The following is a 27,342-nucleotide window of genomic DNA, read 5'->3' on the forward strand; positions in this document are numbered from 1 at the left end:
TCTTCATCCCTGCAGAGGTGGAGCGGTCGATGCGCAGAGGCGGAGGTCTAGGCGAAGGTCCAATGTAGAGGTCCAGGCTGAGGTCGAAGGTGGAGGTCCAGGTGGAGGTCCAAGGCAGAGGTCCAGATGGAGGTCCATCAAGCTGACATGGAGGTCCTCTTAATGTGATCGCCCGCCGCACACTGAGGATTGAAATGCAAGGTACCCCTTTTATACTGGGGCTAGCATTGCATTCATATTGGCTGAAAAAAATTGAATCAGCCATTAGGAATTAGGTCTGCTAAAATCCTATTGGCTGCCCAAAGCAGCTTTCATTCTATTGGCTGATTCGAATTTCGTTTGTTATTTTTCGTAACTTAGTGTTAGTTATTTTTTGTAATTTAATCTTTTTTATTTTTTGTAATTAGATAGTTTGTAATTTTTAGAGTATTGTTAAGATTTTTTTAATGTGTATTTTAGTTTTGTTTAATTGGTAGTTAGTTTAATTTTAGTTTAATAGTTATATTAGTTTAATTGTTAGTTTAAACTTAGTTTTTTTTAATTTGACAGGTAAGTTTTAATTTAATTTAAGATAGGGAAATTGAAATTTTAATATAAAGTTAGGGGGGCATTAGGTTTAAGGGATACTAGTTTAAATTAGTTTATTGCAATGTGGGGGCTTTCGGTTTAGGGGTTAATAGTTTAATTTAGTATATTTCTTTGTGGGGGACTTGCGATTTAGTGGTTAATAGGTTTATTATAGTTGCAAAGGTGTAGGGGTTAATAACTTTAGTATAGTGGGGCAATGTGGGCGGATGGCAGATTAAGGGTTAATTATATTTAAATAGTGTTTGCGATGCGGGAGGGCAGCAGTTTAGGGGTTAATAACTTTATTATAGTGGTGACGATGTTGGGGAGCGGCGTAATAGGGGTTAATAAATTTTATTAGTGGCTGCGATGTCGGGAGCGGCAGATTAGGTGTTATTAACTTTAATATAGTGTTTGTGATGCTGGAAGGCCTCGATTTAGGGGTTAATAGGTAGTTTATGGGTGTTAGTGTACTTTGTGACAGTTTAGTTATGAGTTTTATGTAACAGTTTACTGCTCTCAGATGGTGGTACGGATCTTGCCGGGATAGGGTGTAACGCAAGCTTTTTAGCCTCACGGCAAAACTTGGAATGGCAGCGCTATGGAAGTCCCATGAAAAAACGTGATTTTTACGTGTGCAGGACTGACGTTGTGTTACAGGCTAAAAGGCTTGCGGTACAGCTATACTGACAAGACTTGTAATGGCTGCGTTGCTGTTTTAACGTTGAAATTGCATTTTTTTTCAGCGTTAAAACACGAACGCACAACTCACAATCTACCTGTTTATTAACAAACTGCCACCTGAAAAGGCTGCAGCTGACACACTCTGAGGAGATTGACACCACTCCTCCCCCTTTGTTGAATATTCAACCGACAGGAGACCACTCTTATCCTATGCCCTGTTTTATTTTGGAGGACGCCTCCACCTTGTGGATCTCCTGTCTAGAGGCCCTCATCTCACCAGCTGCAGCCATTTACGCCACCAAAGAGACAGTCCTTGCTAGCAAGGAGGCCAGGAGGGGACTCTGCTGCCAACTAACATCAAACTAATTAATCAACTGTTTTTTGTGGGATTTGTTTAACACATGCCTCACAATGGCCTCTATAATATTTTTAAAAAACAGATCTGTCTCCACATCTGTATATACAACCCCAGGAACTTCAGCTTTAAGATGTAATGAGGGATCAGGAAGCCACCCATGGCCAAAACAAACCTCCCAATGTCCCAATTAACCTTTCTACAAACCCTAGGACTGTTTTTTTTTTTTTTTTTTTTTTTAAACAGAAGCTACCTCTATTTATTGCATGGGATAATATATGACAATCCAACTCTGAACCCTCACCAAACAGTATTCAGCCACCTTAAGTCAGACAACATCACAGCTTCAATGTCAGCAGCGGCTTTGCTTCCAACATCAACCCCCTAAGTAAATAATAATCACATCAGGATGGCTCCTCCATCCTAGTAAATGTAAATTCACTTTAGAAGCTAGGATCCTGAGTTGTTGACCCCCTGAGCTGCTGAAGCTCATATTGCCGCCTGGTGCACATACGAGTGCCAAAAAATCCATAACCCTTTTGCTCTTGCTGACATATATGCAGAAATCAAAGCAAAATGTAACTTTATCTTCTATGTTAACACCACCCAAAGATAATAAACCTTCCTATTGAGCTCACACCTAAGTGAAAACGTTATTTTTATTCCATCAGAGGCCTAATATAGATCCTAAAACAACTTAAATGCCACCTACTCAAATCCTGTATTTGGGCAGAGCTCATCCTAGCAGCTGCCGCCTCAATTGCAGCCCCTATTCTGAAGGAATGTGGGTCTTTAACTGCCGATTCTAACCCGGCCTTTTTGACTGCCCTATCCAATATATAAAGCAGTACCGTTGTCATGCATCAACACTAGACCTTCTTATTGAGTTTGCTGCTCTAAAAAACACCTGGTAACACAAACAGGACAACACCTGATTCAAAAGACTTGCACTGCAGTCCCTGTCCTAATGATCTCATATTAGGGCTCACTAATTTACTTAAACACAAAGCATCATAATAAGCCAAAATAAATGCACACTCAAATAGTTTACTCTCATATGGTGAAAAACAAACTTTGGGTAGAACCTCAATTTACTTACTTAACCTATTTAGCGTAACTGGCTCTCTCAAATCTGTGGGAGTAACCTGCCTCTGCTCCCAGCCCCTTACCAATGCTCTACCTAGATCCCTCAAACTCAAAGTTCTGTAGAAAAATGAAACCACTATGACTTTAGCTTGTGCCATCCCATGTGATACACCTATGTATTTTAACCTCATAAACTAATCAGGTACCTGCAGTTTATTAACCTTATTTGTGCACAAAATATCTTCCACTCTACCCAAGATTTCAAGTAACTGTGACAAGTAGCAGGGGCAACTACATTCCTCAGCATTTCCAGTGCGCTGACCCCAATGTCCACTAAAGGAAGGGTGGACAAATATGGCCATGTGCCTCAGCCTGAGGTTTTAACTTCCTAAACTCAGCCCACTGGAAACAAGACAATGCATCTGCTAATTTATTAGAAACCCCTGGAACATGCTTGGCTGAGAAGCTGTTGTTAAATCTCAAACAGTTCAAGAATAGAAAATGCAGCAACCTGATTACTGGAGGTAAAAACGAAAGATAGCTGGTAAATTGCATAGACAACACATAAAAAACACTAGTTATCTTTCCGGAACACCACCACTGATCCGACAACAAGGAAGAGTTCAACCACAGCTCCAGCAAAGTCACATTTTAAACCAAACCAGACTGAACCCAAGATGTCGGGCCAACACTCCACACACTACTTGTCTCCCCAGATAGCCCCAAAACCACAGGAGCCTGCAGCATCTGTAAACAGTGATAGGGTACTGTTCGGAACAGGAGGAGGCAACCAGATGCAGTTGAGGTCTGACAAAAAATACAACCATACCTGAAAATCTTCTCACTGGACAGATATATAATCCTAGGTGCTTGTTTGTGCCCCCCTAATACTTACTCTAGTCTGTGAAAATTTTGTCCATGGGTATTACTTGCAACACAAAGTTTAAGAGATCCACAAGGACTGTAGCCATTTCAGCTGAAGCCCCTGATACACCAAAGTCTCCTCAACCGCTTGCCTTGACTATTGCACCTTAACTATTGGAAGCCTGTATAGCTGCACCAAAGAATTTATCTCAATGTCAAGAAATAAAATTACTGTGCAAGGTCCCTCTGATTTATCCTCTGCAAGGGGTACGCCAAAATATTTTGCTTTCTGCTGCATCTGTTATTAGCTTATGACACTAAGGGGAATTTGCTGGAGCTACAAGCAGGAAATCATCAAAAAAGTGAAGCACGTCTGGGACACATGTCACCCTTTCAACCACCCAATGAAGGTATGTGGTAAAAGATGATATGGAACACCCCATGGGTAAGCACTGGTCCATGTAATAACTACAGCAAAACTTGCATTCCATGAGGTAAAAACTGGAGTGTTTAATTGGCAACAAATGGTAGGCCGATTCAACATCCAACTTAGCCATATGGGCCCCTGAACCCGCCTTCCTTACCAAACTAAAGACATCCGCGAACAACTGATACAGGACCAAGGAATCCTCAGACAATAAGATCATTCACGGGTGCCCCTTCAGGGTAAAATAGATATTGAATTAGCAGAAACTTGTCCAGTTCTTTCTTGGGTACAACGTCTAATGGCGAAATGACCGAGTCTGGTAATGGAGGGTCATCAAAAGGCCCTTAAATCCAGCTCATCCTCCTTTTTAAGTTTCTCTTGCACTTCTTCAGGGTACTGATTTTCTGAGGAAATATTCCTAATATACTTGGCAGGCATTACTGAATGTTTAATGGGGCTTACAAAACCTTCCCCTAAACCATAAATTAAATCCTGCGCTACTTTTATGTTTGGGTACAATTGAAGCAACTCAAGCAGACACCCTTGTTAGCAGTTTGGGAGTGAGAGGAAATATGCTGTGCATTACCTGACTTTAACTTATGAGAGCAATCAATAAATGGATGTGCACCGACACAATGCGTACACATGTATTTAAAGATGCAATTAGCGCCCATGTCACATGCCTTTTCCTGGTACTTCCAGCACTCTTTACCAACCTTCTTCTTAAACAACAGTGACTGCCTCCTTGCTGGAATTTGCCCTACTGAAGCTTATTCCCCTGCTCCAAGGTTGGACCAAAGGTCCATATCCTTAATACCAAAACTAAATATCTTATTGTCTTCAAGTTTCCTCCAAAGCTTGTAGTCATACTTCCACCATGCATATTCTCTGCATTTAGAGTTTATCTCATCTATTATGTCCATATATTTAAGTATATTCAAATCCTATTTTGTACCAGATAATAAGATGCAAAGACTCTGAATCATCAGAGTCCCCAGATATATTGGTGTCTCCCCAATTGCCCATGGGTGTAGGTGCAGAAGTTGACTCACCAGGAGTCGGTGCAGATGCTGCAGGATTTGATGATCCTTTTGTCACTGTTGTGGATGTATAAGCATCAGCCATCACAGTTACACAGGTCACCACTCTCTGCCACCCCTCAGCCTCCTTTGCCTTACCCTCTATCCATACTGCAATGATGAAAATCAAGAAGGCTGTGCAATGCCCCTTACATCACTATGTTCTCCCTCCAATACCCAGGAACCATCTGCTCCAGATGATTCCCTCACTACTACTTTAGCAGCCTGTGCAGCTACAACGCTGCTCCTGGCATCTTTCTGTCTCACTCAAGCTGCTTCCCTCACTGTGATTCACCTGAGCCCCAAGCCCTTGCTGTTTTGATGGCCCAATTCTATGACTCTTCTTCACCTGCTTTACTGCCCCATAGGTCCTGCCCTAGCCCCTTTCTCAATTCCCCGACCTCTCTTCATCCCTGCTCTTCCTGCAATAGCTTTTTGATAGCAGGAAAGGCATGCCACAAAAGGGGCATAGTCTATTTGCCCGCAAACTGCCAGCTGAGATTCCCTATGAACCCTTGAAGCCTTTGGGAAAGCCATGGCTACAGAGTGCACTGCAGACATCACATTCGAGGGAGCTTGAGATGCACTGTCTCCAATGAGTACTTTCAAAAAAAGAAAATGGGACATTCCTTCAAAAAGTTCTCGGGACCAAAGGAGATTGGGGTATATTTATCAGTGTGCGAGCGGACATGATACGAAGTAACGTATCATGTCCGCCACACATTGTTCTTGTGAACTGCTGGTGCAATGCCGCCCCCTGCCGATTCGTGGCCAATCGGGAGCTAGCAGGGGATGTCAATCAACCCGATCGTATTCGATTGGGTTGATTTCTGTCTGCCGCCTCAGAGCAGGCGGACAAGTTATGAAGCATTGTTCTTTAGACCATACGGAGCTTGATAAATATGCCCCAGTGTGTAAAAAAACGTGACAATCCTGTTAAAAACAGGACTTCTGGTCACCCTGGTATATATATATATATATGTGTGTTTATATATGCACATACATATTTAAACATATAAACACATACATATACACATATACACATATATACATACAAACATACAAATATTTAGACATATGTATACACAAATACTATTACCCAAATCCTGAATTCCAAAATCCAAACTTAGTCTGAAATCCAAATTTTTCCCCGCCAGTAAGTCACACTCTTTTCTGTCTGCGTCTTCGGTTTGTTTGTTTTTGTGTTCTAAAATGCAAATAATGGTCTATATTTATCTAAAACAACAAATATTACCTTTCTGATTAAGTTATTTAGTGATGTCGCAAACCTAAAATTTTCAGTTCACGAACGGCGAACGCAAACTTCCGCAAATGTTCGCGAACGGGCGAACCGGGCGAACCGCCATAGACTTCAATAGGCAGGCGAATTTTAAATCCCACAGGGACTCTTTCTGGCCACAATAGTGATGGAAAAGTTGTTTCAAGGGGACTAACACCTGGACTGTGGCATGCCGGAGGGGGATCCATGGCAAAACTCCCATGGAAAATTACATAGTTGATGCAGAGTCTGGTATTAATCCATAAAGGGCATAAATCACCTAACATTCCTAAATTGTTCTGAATAACGTGCTTTAAAACATCAGGTATGATGTTGTATCGATCAGGTAGTGTAAGCGTTATGCCCGCTTCACAGTGACAGACCAAACTCCCTGTTTAATGCACCGCAAACAACCGCAAACAGTCCATTTGCACAACCGCAAACTCCCCATTTGCACAAGGTTGGACATGAGCTCTGCAATGACTGCATTCTGGTGGTGGCAACAGCATGCGTTGATTGGCGTGCTGTCTGGCTGACCCCGGGTGGCGATGCATGCTGTCTAACTGTGCCACTAGCTCCTTGTGATGACCTCCCCCTGCTTCCAACTCGTCTCCTCCTCCTCTCTGTCTCCCCATCTGAACTTTCCCCCTGTTCTTCTTCTCTTCTAGCGGGCACCCACATGACATCCACGGACGCATCGTCATCATCAACCACTTCACTTGTATCTGACAACTCAACAAAGGAAGCAGCAGCGGGTACAACATCATCATCATCGCACCGTACGTCCATGTGTGTAATGCTGCCTGACTGAGACATATCCCTGTTATCTACATCCTCTGGCAATAATGGTTGGGCATCACTCATTTCTTCCAACTGATGTGTAAATAACTCATCTGACAGATCAAGTGAAGTGGCTGTGGTGCTAGTGTTGGTAGTGGTGGCAGGCGGTTGAGTGGTAACTTGAGAGGTGCCCAAAGCTAAGCTGGAGGAGGATGGTGCGTCAAGGTTCCGAGCGGAAGCTGTAGAAGATTTGGTGGTCTATGTTAGCCAGTCAACTATGCCCTCAGAACTTTTCGAGTTCAGGGTACGTTGCCTCTGAACACTGGGCATTATTCTAGTGCCAAAGGGAATTACAGCACCACGACCACGACGGCCCCTGCGGGGTGGCCTGCCTCTGCCTGTCATTTTTTTTTTTGATTAGTGGTACTATGCGTGCAAGCTACTGTGACAATAGATATGAGTGGCACTGTGCACTGGCAGAAGTTGGCAGAGTAGACGCTGTAGGCCTGACACACACGCTTGCAGACAACTAACTGCTATTCAATCTATTACATTCAAAATTGTATTTTTTTTTAAATGTACACTACTGTTACACCAGATATGAGTTGCACTGGTGTGACACTGTGCCCTGGCAGGCCCTGAAACGCACACGTGTGAAGGAAACTGACTGCTATTATTTCACAGTCAAATTTCTAGTTTTTTTTTTAATGTACACTACTGTTACACCAGATATGAGTTGCACTGGTGTGACACTGTGCCCTGGCAGGCCCTGAAACGCACACGTGTGAAGGAAACTGACTGCTATTATTTCACAGTCAAATTTCTAGTTTTCTTTTTAATGTACACTACTGTTACACCAGATATGAGTTGCACTGGTGTGACACTGTGCTCTGGCAGGCCCTGAAACGCACACGTGTGAAGGAAACTGACTGCTATTATTTCACAGTCAAAAAGTGTTTTTTTTTTAAATGTACACTACTGTTACACCAGATATGAGTTGCACTGGTGTGACACTGTGCCCTGGAAGGCCCAGAAACGCACACGCGTGAAGGAAACTGACTGCTATTATTTCACAGTCAAATTTCTATTTTTTTTTTTAATGTACACTACTGTTTCACCAGATATGAGTTGCACTGGTGTGACACTGTGCCCTGGCAGGCCCTGAAACGCACACGTGTGAAGGAAACTGACTGCTATTATTTCAGTCATTTCTAGTTTTTTTTTTAACTCCTTAATGACCGAGGACGTACGCCATACGTCCTCAGAAAAAATACAGTTAACGCCTGAGGACGTATGGCGTACGTCCTCGGTTTGGAGAGCAGCTGGAAGCGATCCTGATCGCTTCCAGCTGCTTTCCGGTTATTGCAGGATGCCTCAATATCGAGGCATCCTGCAATAACAAATTTTACCCCTCCGGTGCAGAGAGAGCCACTCTGTGGCCCTCTCTGCACCGGGCATAGATGGCCGCATTCGTTGGTGGGTGGGAGCTGAAGTGGGAGGTGGGTGGGCGGCCATCGATGCGGTCCTTGTCAGAGAGGGGGGCGGGATCGGGGGCGGGATCGCCGGGGGCGCGCGCGTGCACGGGAGGAGGCGGGCGCGTGCACGGGGAGGGAGCGGGTGGGAACCGCTACACTACAGAAAAAAATGTTTTTATAAGTGGGAGAAAGGGGTGCAAAATATTTAGTACTTGGAAATCTAAGTGATCTGGGAGCGGGTGGGGGATTGGTCTGGGGGGGGGGGAAGCTACACTACAGAAAAATGAAATAAAAATTAAAAAAAAACATTTTATTTGCAAACTGGGTACTGGCAGACAGCTGCCAGTACCCAATATGGCCCCCAATAAGGCAGAGGGGGAGGGTTAGGAAGCTGTTTTTGGGGGGATCAGGGAGGTTGGGGGCTAAGGGGGGGATCCTATACAACAGCATATGTAAATATGCTAAAAAATATATATATATATAAAAAAAAAAGATACCTTTTATTTTAATACTGGCAGACTTTCTGCCAGTACTTAAGATGGCAGGGACAATTGTGGGGTGGGGGAGGGAAGAGAGCTCTTTGGGAGGGATCAGGGGGTCTGATGTGTCAGGTAGGAAGCTGATCTCTACACTAAAGCTAAATTTTTTTTTAATTTGATCGCATTTGGCGGTGAAATGGTGGCATGAAATATACCAAAATGGGCCTACATCAATACTTGGGGTTGTCTACTACACTACACTAAAGCTAAAATTAACCCTACAAGCTCCCTACAAGCTCCCTAATTAACCCCTGCACCGCTGAGCATAATAAACGTGTGGTGCGCAGCGGCATTTAGCGGCCTTCTAATTACCAAAAATCAATGCCAAAGCCATATATGTCTGCTATTTCTGAAAAAAGGGGATTCCAGAGAAGCATTTACAACCATTTGTGCCATAATTGCACAAAATGTTTGTAAATGATTTCAGTGAGAAACCTAAAATTTGGAAAAATGTAACTTTTTTTTTTATTTGATCGCATTTGGCGGTGAAATGGTGGCATGAAATATACCAAGATGGGCCTAGATCAATACTTTGGGTTGTCTACTACACTACACTAAAGCTAAAATTACCCCAAAAAGCTCCCTACATGCTCCCTAATTAACCCCTTCACTGCTGGACATAATACACGTGTGGTGCGCAGTGGCATTTAGTGGCCTTCTAATTATCAAAAAGCAACGTCAAAGCCAAATATGTCTGCTATTTCTGAACAAAGGGGATCCCAGAGAAAATTGTACAACCATTTATGCCATAATTGCACAAGCTATTTGTAAATAATTTCAGTGAGAAACCTAAAGTTTGTGAAAAAATTTGTGAAAAAGTGAACAATTTTTTTTATTTGATCGAATTTGGTGGTGAAATGGTGGCATGAAATATACCAAAATGGGCCTAGATCAATACTTTGGGATGTCTTCTAAAAAATAATATATACATGTCAATGGCTATTCAGGGATTCCTGACAGATATCAGGGTTCCAATGTAACTAGCGCTCATTTTGAGAAAAAATGGTTTGGAAATAGCAAAGTGCTACTTGTATTTATGGCCCTATAACTTGCAAAAAAAGCAAAGAACATGTAAACATTGGGTATTTATAAACTCATAAACTATTTAGCATGGGTGTTTTTTGGTGGTTGTAGATGAGTAACAGATTTTTGGGGTCAAAGTTAGAAAAAGTGTGTTTTTTTCCATTTTTTCCTCATATTTTATAATTTTTTTTATAGTAAATTATAGGATATGATGAAAATAATGGTATCTTTAGAAAGTTCATTTCATGGCGAGAAAAACGGTATATAATATGTGTGGGTACAGTAAACGAGTAAGAGGAAAATTACAGCTAAACACAAACACCGCAGAAATGTAAAAATAGCCCTGGTCCCAAACGGACAGAAAATGGAAAAGTGCTGTGGTCATTAAGTGGTTAATGTACACTACTGTTACACCAGATATGAGTTGCACTGGTGTGACACTGTGCCCTGGCAGTCCCTGAAACGCACACGTGTGAAGGAAACTGACTGCTATTATTTCACAGTCAAAAAAGTGTTGTTTTTTTAAATGTACACTACTGTTACACCAGATATGAGTTGCGCTGGTGTGACACTGTGCCCTCGCAGTCTTTGAAATGCACATGTGTGAAGGAAACTGACTGCTATTATTTCACAGTCAAAAAAGTGTTGTTTTTTTTAAATGTACACTACTGTTACACCAGATATGAGTGGTGGCACTGGGCAAGTGGGCACCGTATACGCTGTGAGCCTGACACACACGTTGGCAGGCAGGCAACTTCAATTAGATTACACAGGAAAAAAAAAAGCAGACTGATGTTCTAGCCCTAAAAAGGGCTTTTTGGGGTGCTGTCCTTACAGCAGAGATCAGATGAGTCCTTCAGGACTGTAGTGGACACTGAATACACTAGCCTAGCTATCGATTTCCCTATTAAATCAGCAGCAGCTACACTGTCCCTCCTCTCACTAAGGCCTAGATTTGGAGTTCGGCGGTAAAAGGGCTGTTAACGCTCCGCAGGCTTTTTTCTGGCCGCACCATAAATTTAACTCTGGTATCGAGAGTTTAAACAAATGCTGCGTTAGGCTCCAAAAAAGGAGCGTAGAGCATTTTTACCGCAAATGCAACTCTCGATACCAGAGTTGCTTACGGACGCGGCCGGCCTCAAAAACGTGCTCGTGCACGATTCTCCCATAGGAAACAATGGGGCTGTTTGAGCTGAAAAAAAACCTAACACCTGCAAAAAAGCAGCGTTCAGCTCCTAACGCAGCCCCATTGTTTCCTATGGGAAAACACTTCCTACGTCTGCACCTAACACCCTAACATGTACCCCGAGTCTAAACACCCCTACCCTTACACTTATTAACCCCTAATCTGCCGCCCCCGCTATCACTGACACCTGCATATTTTTTTTAACCCCTAATCTGCCGCTCCGTAAACCGCCGCAACCTACGTTATCCCTATGTACCCCTAATCTGCTGCCCTAACATCGCGGACCCCTATATTATATTTATTAACCCCTAATCTGCCCCCCTCAACGTCGCCGACACCTGCCTACACTTATTAACCCCTAATCTGCCGAGCGGACCTGAGCGCTACTATAATAAAGTTATTAACCCCTAATCCGCCTCACTAACCCTATCATAAATAGTATTAACCCCTAATCTGCCCTCCAGTGACGTGCAGTGACGTCAAAGGCTGGTGAGGCACTGGCTGTGATACGCCAGAGAAACACATATATGAACCTGACAGAGGCAGCTTAAATTTACGATTAAATAAGCAGGTTACAGGTCCAATTTACTGCTATTATTAAATTTGCTTCATTCTCTTGGTATCCTTTGCAGAAGGATATGCAGCAATGAACTACTGGGTGCTAACTGAACACATTAAATGAGCCAATGACAAGAGGCACATATGTGCAGCCACCAATCACCAGTAGTGCATTGCTGCTCCTTAGCCTATCTAGGTATGCTTTTCAAATAATACCAAAAGAAGTAAAATGTAAAGTTGTTCAATATTTTTATTTTTTTTATCTGAAACATGTAAGAAAAAAATTGTGTTTAATGCTCCTTTAACATTGTGAAACAAATTAACATTCATCTACTAAAATACATCTTAAAGGGACAGGAAACCCCAAAATGTTCTTTCCTGGTTTGGATAGAACATACAAACACATCTAGTTAGCCAATAACAAGGGACAAATGTGTGCAGGCACCAATCAGCAGCTAGCTCCCACTAGTGTATGATGTGTGTATTAGTTTTCAACAAGGGATACTAAGAAAAAAAAGGTACATTTGAAAATAAAAGTGAATTTAAAAGTGTCTTAAAATGACATGCTCTATCTCAAACATTCAAGTTTAATTTTGACTTTACTATCCCTTTAAGTAACACAATCCATGATTTGTATTCTCTATTAGTTTTTATCCTTCCTTACAAAGCAACTGCAATTGTATTTCTTAAAGGGACATGAAACCCTACATTTTTATTTAATGATTTAGGTAGAACAAACAATTATTTGAAACTACTTTCCAGTTTACTTTTTATCTAATCTCCTTCATTCTCTTTGTATCATTTGAAATAGCAGCAATGCATTACAGGTTTCTAACTGAACACATGGGTGAGCCAATGACAATCGGTTTATAGATGCAGCCACCAATCAGCAGCTAGAACCTAGGTTCTTTGCTGCTCCTGAGCTTTCCTAGATAAACCTTTCAGCAAAGGATAACAAGAGAAGGAAGCAAATTAAATAATAGAAGTAAATTGTAAATTTTCTAATTAATTTTATACCTGATCTGAATCATAAAAGAAAAATACACACATACACTGACACCTCCAGGACTGAGGCTACACACATACACTGACACCTCTAGGGCAGAGGCTACACACATACACTGACACCTCTAGGGCAGAGGCTACACACATACACTGACACCTCTAGGGCTGAGGATACTACATACACTGACACCTCTAGGACTGAGGATACAACACATACACTGACACTTCTAGAACTGAGGATACACACATACACTGACACCTCTAGGGCTGAGGATACTACATACACTGACACCTCTAGGACTGAGGATACACACCTACACTGACACCTCTAGGAGTGAGGATACACACATACACTGACACTTCTAGAACTGAGGATACACACATACACTGACACTTCTAGAACTGAGGATACACACATACACTGACACCTCTAGGAGTGAGGATACTACATACACTGACACCTCTAGGACTGAGGATACACACCTACACTGACACCTCTAGGAGTGAGGATACACACATACACTGACACCTCTAGAGCTGAGGATACACACCTACACTGACACCTCTAGGACTGAGGATACACACATACACTGACACCTCTAGGACTGTGGATACACACATACACTGACACACTGACACCTCTAGGACTGAGGATACAACACATACACTGACACCTCTAGGACTGAGAATACGCACATACACTGATCTCTAGGACTGAGGATACACACATACACTGACACCCCTAGGACTGAGGATACACACATACACTGACACCTCTAGGACTGAGGATACACACATACACTGACACCTCTAGGACTGAGGATACACACATACACTGACACCTCTAGGACTGAGGATACACACATACACTGACACCTCTAGGACTGAGGATACACACATACACTGACACCTCTAGGACTGAGGATACACACATACACTGACACCTCTAGGACTGAGGATACACACATACACTGACACCTCTAGGACTGAGGATACACACATACACTGACACCTCTAGGACTGAGGATACACACATACACTGACACCTCTAGGACTGAGGATACACACATACACTGACACCTCTAGGACTGAGGATACACACATACACTGACACCTCTAGGACTGAGGATACACACATACACTGACACCTCTAGGACTGAGGATACACACATACACTGATCCTCTAGGACTGAGGATACACACATACACTGGTAGGACTGAGGATACACACATACACTGACATCAGTAGGACTGAGGATACACACATACACTGACATCAGTAGGACTGAGGATACACACATACACTGACACCTCTAGGACTGAGGATACACACATACACTGATACCTCTAGGACTGAGGATACACACATACACTGGTAGGACTGAGGATACACACATACACTGACATCAGTAGGACTGAGGATACACACATACACTGACATCAGTAGGACTGAGGATACACACATACACTGACATCAGTAGGACTGAGGATACACACATACACTGACATCAGTAGGACTGAGGATACACACATACACTGACACCTCTAGGACTGAGGATACACACATACACTGATACCTCTAGGACTGAGGATACACACATACACTGGTAGGACTGAGGATACACACATACACTGACATCAGTAGGACTGAGGATACACACATACACTGACATCAGTAGGACTGAGGATACACACATACACTGACATCAGTAGGACTGAGGATACACACATACACTGAGATTTATTTATATATATTTTTATATATATATATATATATATATATATATATATATATATATAAACAGACATACATATACACACACACTCCAAATAGATGTATCACCTATAACAATTTTACATCCATTAAAGACTAAATATAGAAGTGTGTGTGTGTGTATGTATATATATATATATATATATATATATATATATATATATATATATATATACACACACACACACACAAACACAGTCACTACACACACATTAAAATAGATGTACCACCAATAACAAGTTTACACATCCTTTAAAGACTAAATATATAAGAAAGTATAAATATATACACATACACACACACATATTACAAATAGATGTATTACTACACACTAAACTGGCTATTTTAGTAGCTATTCGGAATATGCTATTCTGTACAAAAACGTTCATACTAGTCCATTGTAAATTAGACTGTTAAATATTTAGGTGCAATATTCACACTTGTTAAAAAAACAAAATGAAAGCAGAGCATACTCACTTCAGCAAGAGACAGGATGATGATGCAGTGAAGCTTGAAGCAACAAGCCCCTCCCATGTAATTGTAAGCTACTGCCCGGTAGCTAGAAGTTGGAGTGTAATTAACCCCATAGTTGCCAGAAAGGCTGCAATACAGTTGCAGTCCTCTCTGGTAGCTAAGGGTTAAAAGTAGCAAGTTTTTTTTAATTGCTTTTTTAATGCAGTATAGAGTGTCCTGAGCCCACAGTAAAGAGAAGCAGCAGGATGTGGGGAGGAAAGTTGTGCTCTGCAGCTCTCTCCCTGCCAGCAACCCTTCATTTTTAACGGAAGCAGCACACTGAGCAGTCACTCACATTTCACTTGAGCTATGATACACAGTTGAGTGACAACACAGTGCACACAGTCTCAGATAATCAGATTCAATACAGAGTTAGACACATATTAGGCTGGGGAAATTGCCAGCTCAGCTCAGCTGTCAGATAGCACGCTGTTGCTGTTGTGGAAGAGCTGCTAGCTGACAATCTCCCCAGTCGGCTGCTCATTGACACATCCTTGCAGGTGCAGCATTCAGGAGACCTTGCAAACTGGTCTCTTACTGTGGGCAGGGGAATCTGACTTCCTGAACCTCCCTTACTATTCTGCAATCCGCTGACATATGGAGGCAAACAGTACTGTAGCAGTGCAGCATACCACTGCCTGTCTGACCGCTCAGGAGCCAGGCGTGTTTGTGGTCACATTAGTCAGTATAAAAAGTTGGAGCTGCATGACTCCTGCTGCTGCATGTGTATGTAATGTAAATAAGCCTCTGATTCTGCCGCTAACATTAGTGTCCCCCTGCTTTTAGGATTACACTGACTCACTGCACTATAGTTACTCTCAGACGGTGGCTGCTAAAAAAATAATTAAAATAATTTCTTACCTTAACTGACTGCCGTCTTCACCACCTTTTTTTCACTTCCCGCCACCAGTCCTACTCCTAGACAGGAACATGCCTTCAGAGTCAACTCCAGAGACACTGACAGTCACAGTCACGTGACACTCTGCTCCGGTACCTGACCACTGATTGGCTCGGACATTTTTAGAGAGCAGCCTCTGTTGGCAGCATGTGGGCGGCAAAGAGCCAATAAGCACCCTCATGCTGCTCATAGAAAAATTTAGAAAGCCATCTATGTTGCGCAATGGAGGGGAGCTGACTGGCTCACAGCCTCTCCTTTATTGCGCAATATGGATGCAAACACATCATCTTGTTGCTCAGTTGCTAGTACATTCATGGCGGAGTCTGCATTCAGGGGGGGGGTACCCAGGGGTACAATTTTTTTTTTTATAAACTTTAAAAAAAAATATATAAACTTTAAAAAAAAATGTTTTTTAATAAAACAAAGTTAAAAAAAGTGTAATACCCACTTAGGACAGGGGAGGCGCTGCCTCCCCTGCCTCCTATGACAGCACGTCACTGCTGCCCTCCCTAACATCGCCGACACCTACCTTCAATTATTAACCCCTAATCTGCCGAGCGGACCTCACCGCTACTATAATAAATGTATTAACCCCTAAAGCTAAGTCTAACCCTAATACTAACACCCCCCTAACTTAAATATAATTTACATCTAACGAAATAAATTAACTCTTATTAAATAACTTATTCCTATTTAAAGCTAAATACTTACCTGTAAAATAAATCCTAATATAGCTACAATATAAATTATAATTATATTATAGCTATTTTAGGATTAATATTTATTTTACAGGCAACTTTGTAATTATTTTAACCAGGTACAATAGCTATTAAATAGTTAAGAACTATTTAATAGTTACCTAGTTAAAATAATAACAAATTTACCTGTAAAATAAATCCTAACCTAAGATATAATTAAACCTAACACTACCCTATCAATAAATTAATTAAATAAACTACCTACAATTACCTACAATTAACCTAACACTACACTATCAATAAATTAATTAAACACAATTGCTACAAATAAATACAATTAAATAAACTAGCTAAAGTACAAAAAATAAAAAAGAACTAAGTTACCAAAAATAATAAAATATTTACAAACATAAGAAAAATATTACAACAATTTTAAACTAATTACACCTACTCTAAGCCCCCTAATAAAATAACAAAGCCCCCCAAAATAAAAAATTCCCTACCCTATTCTAAATTAAAAAAGTTACAAGCTCTTTTACCTTACCAGCCCTGAACAGGGCCCTTTGCGGGGCATGCCCCAAGGATTTCAGCTCTTTTGCCTGTAAAAAAAAACATACAATACCCCCCCCCCAATATTACAACCCACCACCCACATACCCCTAATCTAACCCAAACCCCCCTTAAATAAACCTAACACTAAGCCCCTGAAGATCTTCCTACCTTGTCTTCACCATACCAGGTTCACCGATCCGTCCTGGCTCCAACATCTTCATCCAACCCAAGCGGAGGTTGGCGATCCATCATCCGGTGCTGAAGAGGTCCAGAAGAGGCTCCAAAGTCTTCCTCCTATCCGGCAAGAAGAGGACATCCGGACCGGCAAACATCTTCTCCAAGCGGCATCTTCAATCTTCTTCCATCTGGTGCGGAGCGGGTCCATCTTGAAGCAGGCGACGCGGATCCATCCTCTTCTTCCGTTGTCTCCCGACGAATGACGGTTCCTTTAAGGGACGTCATCCAAGATGGCGTCCCTCGAATTCCGATTGGCTGATAGGATTCTATCAGCCAATCGGAATTAAGGTAGGAATTTTCTGATTGGCTGATGGAATCAGCCAATCAGAATCAAGTTCAATCCGATTGGCTGATCCAATCAGCCAATCAGATTGAGCTCGCATTCTATTGGCTGATCGGAAAAGCCAATAGAATGCGAGCTCAATCTGATTGGCTGATTGGATCAGCCAATCGGATTGAACTTGATTCTGATTGGCTGATTCCATCAGCCAATCAGAAAATTCCTACCTTAATTCCGATTGGCTGATAGAATCCTATCAGCCAATCGGAATTCGAGGGACGCCATCTTGGATGACGTCCCTTAAAGGAACCGTCATTCGTCGGGAGACAACGGAAGAAGAGGATGGATCCGCGTCGCCTGCTTCAAGATGGACCCGCTCCGCACCGGATGGAAGAAGATTGAAGATGCCGCTTGGAGAAGATGTTTGCCGGTCCGGATGTCCTCTTCTTGCCGGATAGGAGGAAGACTTTGGAGCCTCTTCTGGACCTCTTCAGCACCGGATGATGGATCGCCAACCCCCGCTTGGGTTGGATGAAGATGTTGGAGCCAGGACGGATCGGTGAACCTGGTATGGTGAAGACAAGGTAGGAAGATCTTCAGGGGCTTAGTGTTAGGTTTATTTAAGGGGGGTTTGGGTTAGATTAGGGGTATGTGGGTGGTGGGTTGTAATGTTGGGGGGGGGTATTGTATGTTTTTTTTTACAGGCAAAAGAGCTGAAATCCTTGGGGCATGCCCCGCAAAGGGCCCTGTTCAGGGCTGGTAAGGTAAAAGAGCTTGTAACTTTTTTAAATTTAGAATAGGGTAGGGAATTTTTTATTTTGGGGGGCTTTGTTATTTTATTAGGGGGTTTAGAGTAGGTGTAATTAGTTTAAAATTGTTGTAATATTTTTCTTATGTTTGTAAATATTTTATTATTTTTTGTAACTTAGTTCTTTTTTATTTTTTGTACTTTAGCTAGTTTATTTAATTGTATTTATTTGTAGCAATTGTGTTTAATTAATTTATTGATTGTGTAGTGTTAGGTTAATTGTAGGTAATTGTAGGTAGTTTATTTAATTATTTTATTGATAGTCTAGTGTTAGGTTTAATTATATCTTAGGTTAGGATTTATTTTACAGGTAAATTTGTTATTATTTTAACTAGGCAACTATTAAATAGTTCTTAACTATTTAATAGCTATTGTACCTGGTTAAAATAATTACAAAGTTGCCTGTAAAATAAATATTAATCCTAAAATAGCTATAATATAATTATAATTTATATTGTAGCTATATTAGGATTTATTTTACAGGTAAGTATTTAGCTTTAAATAGGAATAAGTTATTTAATAAGAGTTAATTTATTTCGTTAGATGTAAATTATATTTAACTTAGGGGGGTGTTAGTGTTAGGGTTAGACTTAGCTTTAGGGGTTAATCAATTTATTAGAATAGCGGTGAGCTCCGGTCGTCAGATTAGGGGTTAATAATTGAAGGTAGGTGTCGGCGATGTTAGGGAGGGCAGATTAGGGGTTAATACTATTTATGATAGGGTTAGTGAGGCGGGTTAGGGGTTAATAACTTTATTATAGTAGCGCTCAGGTCCGCTCGGCAGATTAGGGGTTAATAAGTGTAGGCAGGTGTCGGCGACGTTGAGGGGGGGCAGATTAGGGGTTAATAAATATAATATAGGGGTCGGCGGTGTTAGGGGTAGCAGATTAGGGGTACATAGGGATAACGTAGGTGGCGGCGCTTTGCGGTTGGAAGATTAGGGGTTAATTATTTTAAGTAGCTGGCGGCGACGTTGTGGGGGGCAGGTTAGGGTTTAATAAATGTAATATAGGGGTCGGCGGTGTTAGGGGCAGCAGATTAGGGGTACATAAGTATAACGTAGGTGGCGGTCGGCAGATTAGGGGTTAAAAATTTAAATCGAGTGGCGGCGATGTGGGGGGAGCTCGGTTTAGGGGTACATAGGTAGTTTATGGGTGTTAGTGTACTTTAGGGTACAGTAGTTAAGAGCTTTATGAACCGGCGTTAGCCCAGAAAGCTCTTAACTCCTGCTATTTTCAGGCGGCTGGAATTTTGTCGTTAGAGCTCTAACGCTCACTTCAGAAACGACTCTAAATACCGGCGTTAGAAAGATCCCATTGAAAAGATAGGATACGCAAATGGCGTAGGGGGATCTGCGGTATGGAAAAGTCGCGGCTGAAAAGTGAGCGTTAGACCCTTTAATCACTGACTCCAAATACCAGCGGGCGCCCAAAACCAGCGTTAGGAGCCTCTAACGCTGGTTTTGACGGCTACCGCCGAACTCCAAATCTAGGCCTAAGAATGCAGCTTCCGAATGAATCTAAAATGGATGCTGTCCAGGAGGTGGGTGGGTCTGAGAGGGAGGGTCTGCTGCTGATTGGCTGGAATGTGTCTGCTGACTGTGAGGTACAGGGTCAAAGTTTACTCAATGATGACGAATAGGGGCAGACCGAACATTGCATATGTTCGACCTTCACGGCGAACGCGAACATGCTATGTTCGCCGGGAACTATTCGCCTGCGAACTATTGGCGACATCACTACTTACTATATATCTTTCTGAGGGTACTATTACAAAAATAGTAAAAATATTATAAAACTATCTTTAGGTTGCATGCAAGCTGTCAGGGCCGGCCCTAGCCATTGCGGGGCCCAAGGCAGGATGACAAAATGGGGCCCCCTTTCTCCCCACCCCCAACCCAACCCAACCCAACCCAATCTCTGCCCCCAACCCCGCCCCACAGCTTTTAAAATAAAATAAAAATAAAAAATCATTTAAGGTAATGCACAGCATTTTATATATAAAACCCCCATAAATCCACTAATGTGGAGCACTATAACATTGTATATATTGCAATATACCATTTTTACTATTGATACAACTGTTGTATATAATGAAGAATTATGCTGACAATTAGGAACAGTTGAGTTGAACTGGGCCTTATTTTTATGTGTTTTCTTATGATAACAAGAACATTACAGAGACGCCAGGGCCGGCCTTAGCAAGTGCAGGTCCCTAGGCAGATTGACAGCCCGGGGCCTCTACCCAGAACAAAAAATACTTAAAGGAAATGGGGCAATGCACTGTACCACACAAACACACAGATATAATACACACAGAGATATTTATATACACATACATCAACACACTCAGACACATACACAGGTACACAGGTGTACACAGCCCACACACACCACACAGCCCACACACACACACACACAGCCTACACACAATAAAATAAATGGTGCCCCCAGCAATAAAATTAAGCCCCCAGCAATAAAATTAAGCCCCTAGCCCCCCTGCAATAAAATGATGTCCCAGCCCCACTGTAAAAAAATTATGCCCCAGCACAAAAATGATGCCCCAGCAATAAAATGATGCCCCATCTCCCCTGCAATAAAATGATGCCCCCAACAAAATTATGATGCCACCAGCAATAAATGATTCCCCCAGCAATAAAATTAAACCCCCCAACCCCCTGCAATAAAATGATGCCCAGTCCCCCTGCAATAAAATGATGCCCCATCCCCACTGAAATAAAATGATGCCCCCAGCAATAAAATTAAACCCCCCAACCCCCTTGCAATAAAATAATGCCCAGTCCCCCTGCAATAAAATGATGCCCCCAGTCCCCTGAAAAAAAAGATGCCCCAGCAATAAAATGATGCTCAGCTCCCCTGCAATAAAATGATGCCCCAGCCCCTGAACTAAAATGATACCCCCAACAAAAATATGATACCCCCAGCACCCCTGCAATAAATGATGCACCCAGCAATAAAATGAAGCCCCCAGCCCCCCAGCAATAAAATGATGTCCCAGCCCCACTGCAATAAAATGATGCCCCGGCAATAAAATGAAGCCCCCTGCAATAAAATGATGCCCCCAGCTCCACTGCAATAAAATGATTCACCAGCTCCACTGCAATGATGCCCCCAGCAATAAAAGGATGCCCAGTCTCCCTGCAATAAAATGATGTCCCATCCCCACTGCAATAAAATGATGCCCCATCCCCACTGCAATAAATGATGCCCCCAGCCCCTGCAATAAAATGATGCCCCCAGCACCCCTGCAATAAATGATGCACCCAGCAATAAAATGAAGCCCCAGCCCCCATGCAATAAAATAATGTCCCATCCCCACTGCATAAAAATGATGCCCCATCCCCACTGCAATAAATAATGTCCCAGCAATAAAATGAAGCCCCCCTGCAATAAAATGATGCCCACCCCCTGCTATAAGATGATGCCCCTGCAATAAAATGATGCCCCCAGCCCCCTTGCAATAAATGATTCCCCCAGCCCAACTGCAATGATGCCCCCAGTAATAAAATGATGCCCTGTCCCCCTGCAATAAAATAATGTCCCATCCCCACTGCAATAAAATGATGCCCCATCCCCACTGCAATAAATTATGCTCCCAGCAATAAAATGAAGCCCCCCAGCAATAAAATGAAACCCCCCTGTAATAAAATAATGCCAGGTCCCCCTGCAATAAAATGATGCCCCTGCAATAAAATGATGCCTCCAGCCCCCCTGCAAAAAAATGATGCCCCATCAATAAAATTATGCCCCAGCTCCCCTGCAATAAAATGATGCCCCCAGCCCCTGCAATAAAATGATGCCCCCAACAAAAATATGATGCCCCCAGTACCCCTACAATAAATGATGCACCCAGCAATAAAATGAAGCCCCCTGCAATAAAATTATGCCCCAGCCCCACTGCAATAAAATGATGCCCCCAGCCCCACTGCAATAAATGATGCCCCCAGCAATAAAATGTAGCCCCCCTGCAAAAAAAATGATGCCCCCAGCACAAACATGATGCCCCAGCAATAAAATTATATCCCATCTCCCCTGCAATAAAATGATGCCCCCAGCTCCACTGCAATAAAATGATTCACCAGCTCCACTGCAATGATGCCCCCAGCAATAAAAGGATGCCCAGTCTCCCTGCAATAAAATGATGTCCCATCCCCACTGCAATAAAATGATGCCCCATCCCCACTGCAATAAATGATGCCCCCAGCCCCTGCAATAAAATGATGCCCCCAGCACCCCTGCAATAAATGATGCACCCAGCAATAAAATGAAGCCCCAGCCCCCATGCAATAAAATAATGCCCCAGCCCCACTGCAATAAAATTATGCCCCCAGCCCCCACTGTGACAAATGATGCCCCCAGCAATAAAATGAAGCCCCCTGCAATAGAATGATGCCCAGCCCCCTGCAATAAGATGATGCCCCTGCAATAAAATGATGCCCCCAGCCCCTGCAATAAATGATTCCCCCAGCCCCACTGCAATGATGCCCCCAGCAATAAAATGATGCAAAGTCCCCCTGCAATAAAATGATGTCCCATCCCCACTGCATAAAAATGATGCCCCATCCCCACTGCAATAAATAATGTCCCAGCAATAAAATGAAGCCCCCCTGCAATAAAATGATGCCCACCCCCTGCTATAAGATGATGCCCCTGCAATAAAATGATGCCCCCAGCCCCCTTGCAATAAATGATTCCCCCAGCCCAACTGCAATGATGCCCCCAGTAATAAAATGATGCCCAGTCCCCCTGCAATAAAATAATGTCCCATCCCCACTGCAATAAAATGATGCCCCATCCCCACTGCAATAAATTATGCTCCCAGCAATAAAATGAAGCCCCCCAGCAATAAAATGAAACCCCCTTGTAAAAAAATAATGCCAGGTCCCCCTGCAATAAAATGATGCCCCTGCAATAAAATGATGCCCCCAGCCCCCCTGCAAAAAAATGATGCCCCATCAATAAAATTATGCCCCAGCTCCCCTGCAATAAAATGATGCCCCCAGCCCCTGCAATAAAATGATGCCCCCAACAAAAATATGATGCCCCCAGTACCCCTACAATAAATGATGCACCCAGCAATAAAATGAAGCCCCCTGCAATAAAATGATGCCCCAGCCCCACTGCAATAAAATGATGCCCCAGCCCCACTGCAATAAAATGATGCCCCCAGCCCCACTGCAATAAATGATGCCCCCAGCAATAAAATGTAGCCCCCCTGCAAAAAAAATGATGCCCCCAGCACAAACATGATGCCCCAGCAATAAAATTATATCCCATCTCCCCTGCAATAAAATTATGCCCCCAATAAAAATATGATGTCCCCAGCAATAAAATGATGTCCTCAGACCCCAACAATAAAATTAATCCCCCCTGCAATAAAATGATGCCCTAGCCCCCCTTCAATTGCCCCCAGCCCCCTGCAATAAAATGAAGCCTCCCTGCAATAAAATGAAGCCCAGTCCCCCTGCAATAAAATTATACTCCAGCTCCCTGCAATAAAATTATGTCCAAGGCCCAGCCCCCTGCAATAAAATGATGACCCCAGCCCCCGGCAAGGCTGACTCCCCATCTCCCCACACAAGAAGAACTCACTCAAGTAGTCAAGAAGACGTCTCACTCACTCTCGGCGGTCCTCACCCACCCACCCTCCACACGCTAACTGAGTGGCACTGCCACTGGCATTAGTGTCAGTCTTTGTCTCTGGCCTGAGGCCTGGGCCAAAGCAGGGCTCCTCACCTGGCTCCACGCATCTACATCTGCTGCCTGCTGCGCACTGAAGTCAGACAGACTCGTGACAGGCAGCAGCTATGCTCCGCCTCTGGTGCCGTGCTCTGTCTCCTCCCCTCAGTGACAGCACTGAATGATTGGAGAATAAAAGTTTATATCCTCCAATCATTCAGATGCTGTCATGGTGTCACCTGGCTGTGCTTTGTCTTGTGGCCCCCTCCCTCCTCTGCCTGAATAAAATGCGCCAAAATAAAGGCACGAAAAAAAATGTTAATAAAAAATTTAAAAAATATATATTTTTTTTTAATTACCTTTGTGGGCTTGTGGCGGGGCCCCCTGACGGCGAGGCCCGAGGCGGTCACCTTGCCCAAAGGCCGGCCCTGCAAGCTGTATAATGACATGTAAATATTACCTAATTCACATAAGATATTGTTGTTTACACTTGGTCCCATCCCCTCTGAAAATTTTACAGATGCAAATATTACAGAATCCAAACTGTTCCGAAATCCAAACCTTTTCCGGTCCCAAACAGTTTGGATAAAGTATTTTCTACCTGTACTTTTGAGCCATTCCCAGTCAAACATCTTGTCATTTTTAGCCCTTTAAAACATTTTTTTCTATATTAAAGGGACACTGAACCTAAATTTTTTCTTTCGGGATTCAGATAGAGCTTGCAATTTTAAGCAACTTTCTAATTTACTCCTATTATCAATCTTTCTTCATTCACTTGCTATCTTTATTTGAAAAAGAAGGCATCTAAGCTTCTTTTTTGTTTCAGACTCTGGACAGCACTTTTTTATTGGTGGATGAATTTATCCACCAATCAGCAAGAACAACCCAGGTTATTCACCAAAAATAGGCCGGCATCTAAACTTACATTCTTGCATTTCAAATAAAGATACCAAGAGAATGAAGAAAATTTTATAATAGGAGTAAATTAGAAAGTTGCTTAAAATTGCATTCTCTATCTGAATCACGAAAGAAAAAATTTGGGTTCAGTGTCCCTTTAAACTTAGATTTTTTATTAAAAATGTGAAATGAGTGTAATACTTTATTTTAATATGTTTTGTGAACCTTTTATTTTAGACCTAACATTTTACTTCAGGTCTCAGGTCACATTAATTCTTCTTGCACTATTTTGGCTTTCGCTCAAGCGCAAAACTCTTGACTTGTTATATGAACAATGTTTAGCACGGTTGCACCCAAGAGCTCCCCTAATCTGGACCTTAAAGGAACACAAAAGCCAATTTTTTTTCTTTCATAATTCAGATAGGGGTCGATTTATGAAGCAGCGGATGCTGCTTTCGACTCACTCCGCTTCAGTTCCACCTCTGAGGTGGCGGAAAGCAATCAGCCTGATCGAAAACGATCGGGTTGATTGACACCCCTTGCTAGTGGCTGATTGGCCGCAAATCTGAAGGGGGCGGTATTGCACCAATAGTTCACAAGATGTGCGGTGGACATGATTCGCTATAGCGGATCATGTCTGTCCGCACCATGATAAATTTACCCTATAGCATGCAATTTTATACAACTTTCTAATTGACTCCTATTTTTCTTCGTTCTCTTGTTATCTTTATTTGAAAAAAGCATGAATGTAAGCATAGGAGCAGATTTTTGGTTCAGCACCTGGTCAGCGTGTGCTGATTAGTGGCTACATTTATTTATATGTATATATATATATATATATATATATATATATATATATATATATATATATATATAAAAATATTCGTTCTCTTGTTATCTTTATTTGAAAAAGCAGGAATGTAAGCATAGGAGCAGATTTTTGGTTCAGCACCTGGGTAGCATGTGCTGATTGGTGGCTACATTTATTTATATATATATATATATATATATATATATATATATATATATATATATATATATACTGTATATATATATATATATATATATATACAGTATATATATATATATATATATATATATATATATATATATGTATTTATAAATAAATATAACATATTCTTCTATGTCAATAACATTGGAATGTGAAATTAATTTTTTGTGACGGGTTAGCGCACTTGAGAAAATGTGATAATATTTGCACAAGTTTTTTTTATTTTTTTTTCCACTTTCCACACTCCTTTAAAGTCCATGGAAGAATATGTTAATGCAATTGCAATATTGTAACTTCAGCTTTTAGTGCACTTTGCAACGTGTGATACGCAAGGTACCTGACGCTCAAAAGCCAAAGTCAAGTGAAGTTAACGCACAAGCAGCAGTGATAAATATTGCTCCACTCATAATTTAGCCCTCTATGTTCAAATCCAAATTTAAATGCTACCAATTTAAGGCCAGATTCTATTCAATAATAAATACAAAAATCACAATAATTGGGTAAACGCAAAAAATTATATAAAAATAAAATGTGCAATTAACCAAAAACAAATAAAGATATTGAAACAGACCAAATTGTAGGTATACATCCAAAGTGAAAAGAGTATTTTATGGAAACTGTCCCACAAATACAAAAAGTTCAGACAGTGTTCCTCAAAAGGAAAGAAGAAAGCATATCATTGCATAATACTGTGTGAATCTTCATAATGCCACCTGGCTGGCAAAATTTTCTGAGGAGAATCCTGCTTTCATTTTATTTGTAATCCCTCTTTCCCCTTCTTTAGATGTCTGCTTGCTCTGTGCATAGGCCCGTAATATAAAAAATGCATTATCCTGCAAAGTTATTGCAGCTGGAAACTTTGATGTCTGGGGATCTTATGGTACCACATTGAACCTCCACTCTTCTTGCCATCAGCCGCAGGTTGCTATTCCTTTTCTCCATTGCCACATTTTAAAGAGATTTAATTTCTATTTATAGGATAATAATTAGTTTTGTTAGAAACATTCCTGATAGTGATGTTGCGAATAGTTCGCCGGCGAATAATTCCCGGCGAACATAGCATGTTT

The sequence above is a fragment of the Bombina bombina genome, chromosome 4, assembly GCF_027579735.1.
Source record: "Bombina bombina isolate aBomBom1 chromosome 4, aBomBom1.pri, whole genome shotgun sequence".
In the NCBI taxonomy this organism is placed as follows: domain Eukaryota; kingdom Metazoa; phylum Chordata; class Amphibia; order Anura; family Bombinatoridae; genus Bombina; species Bombina bombina.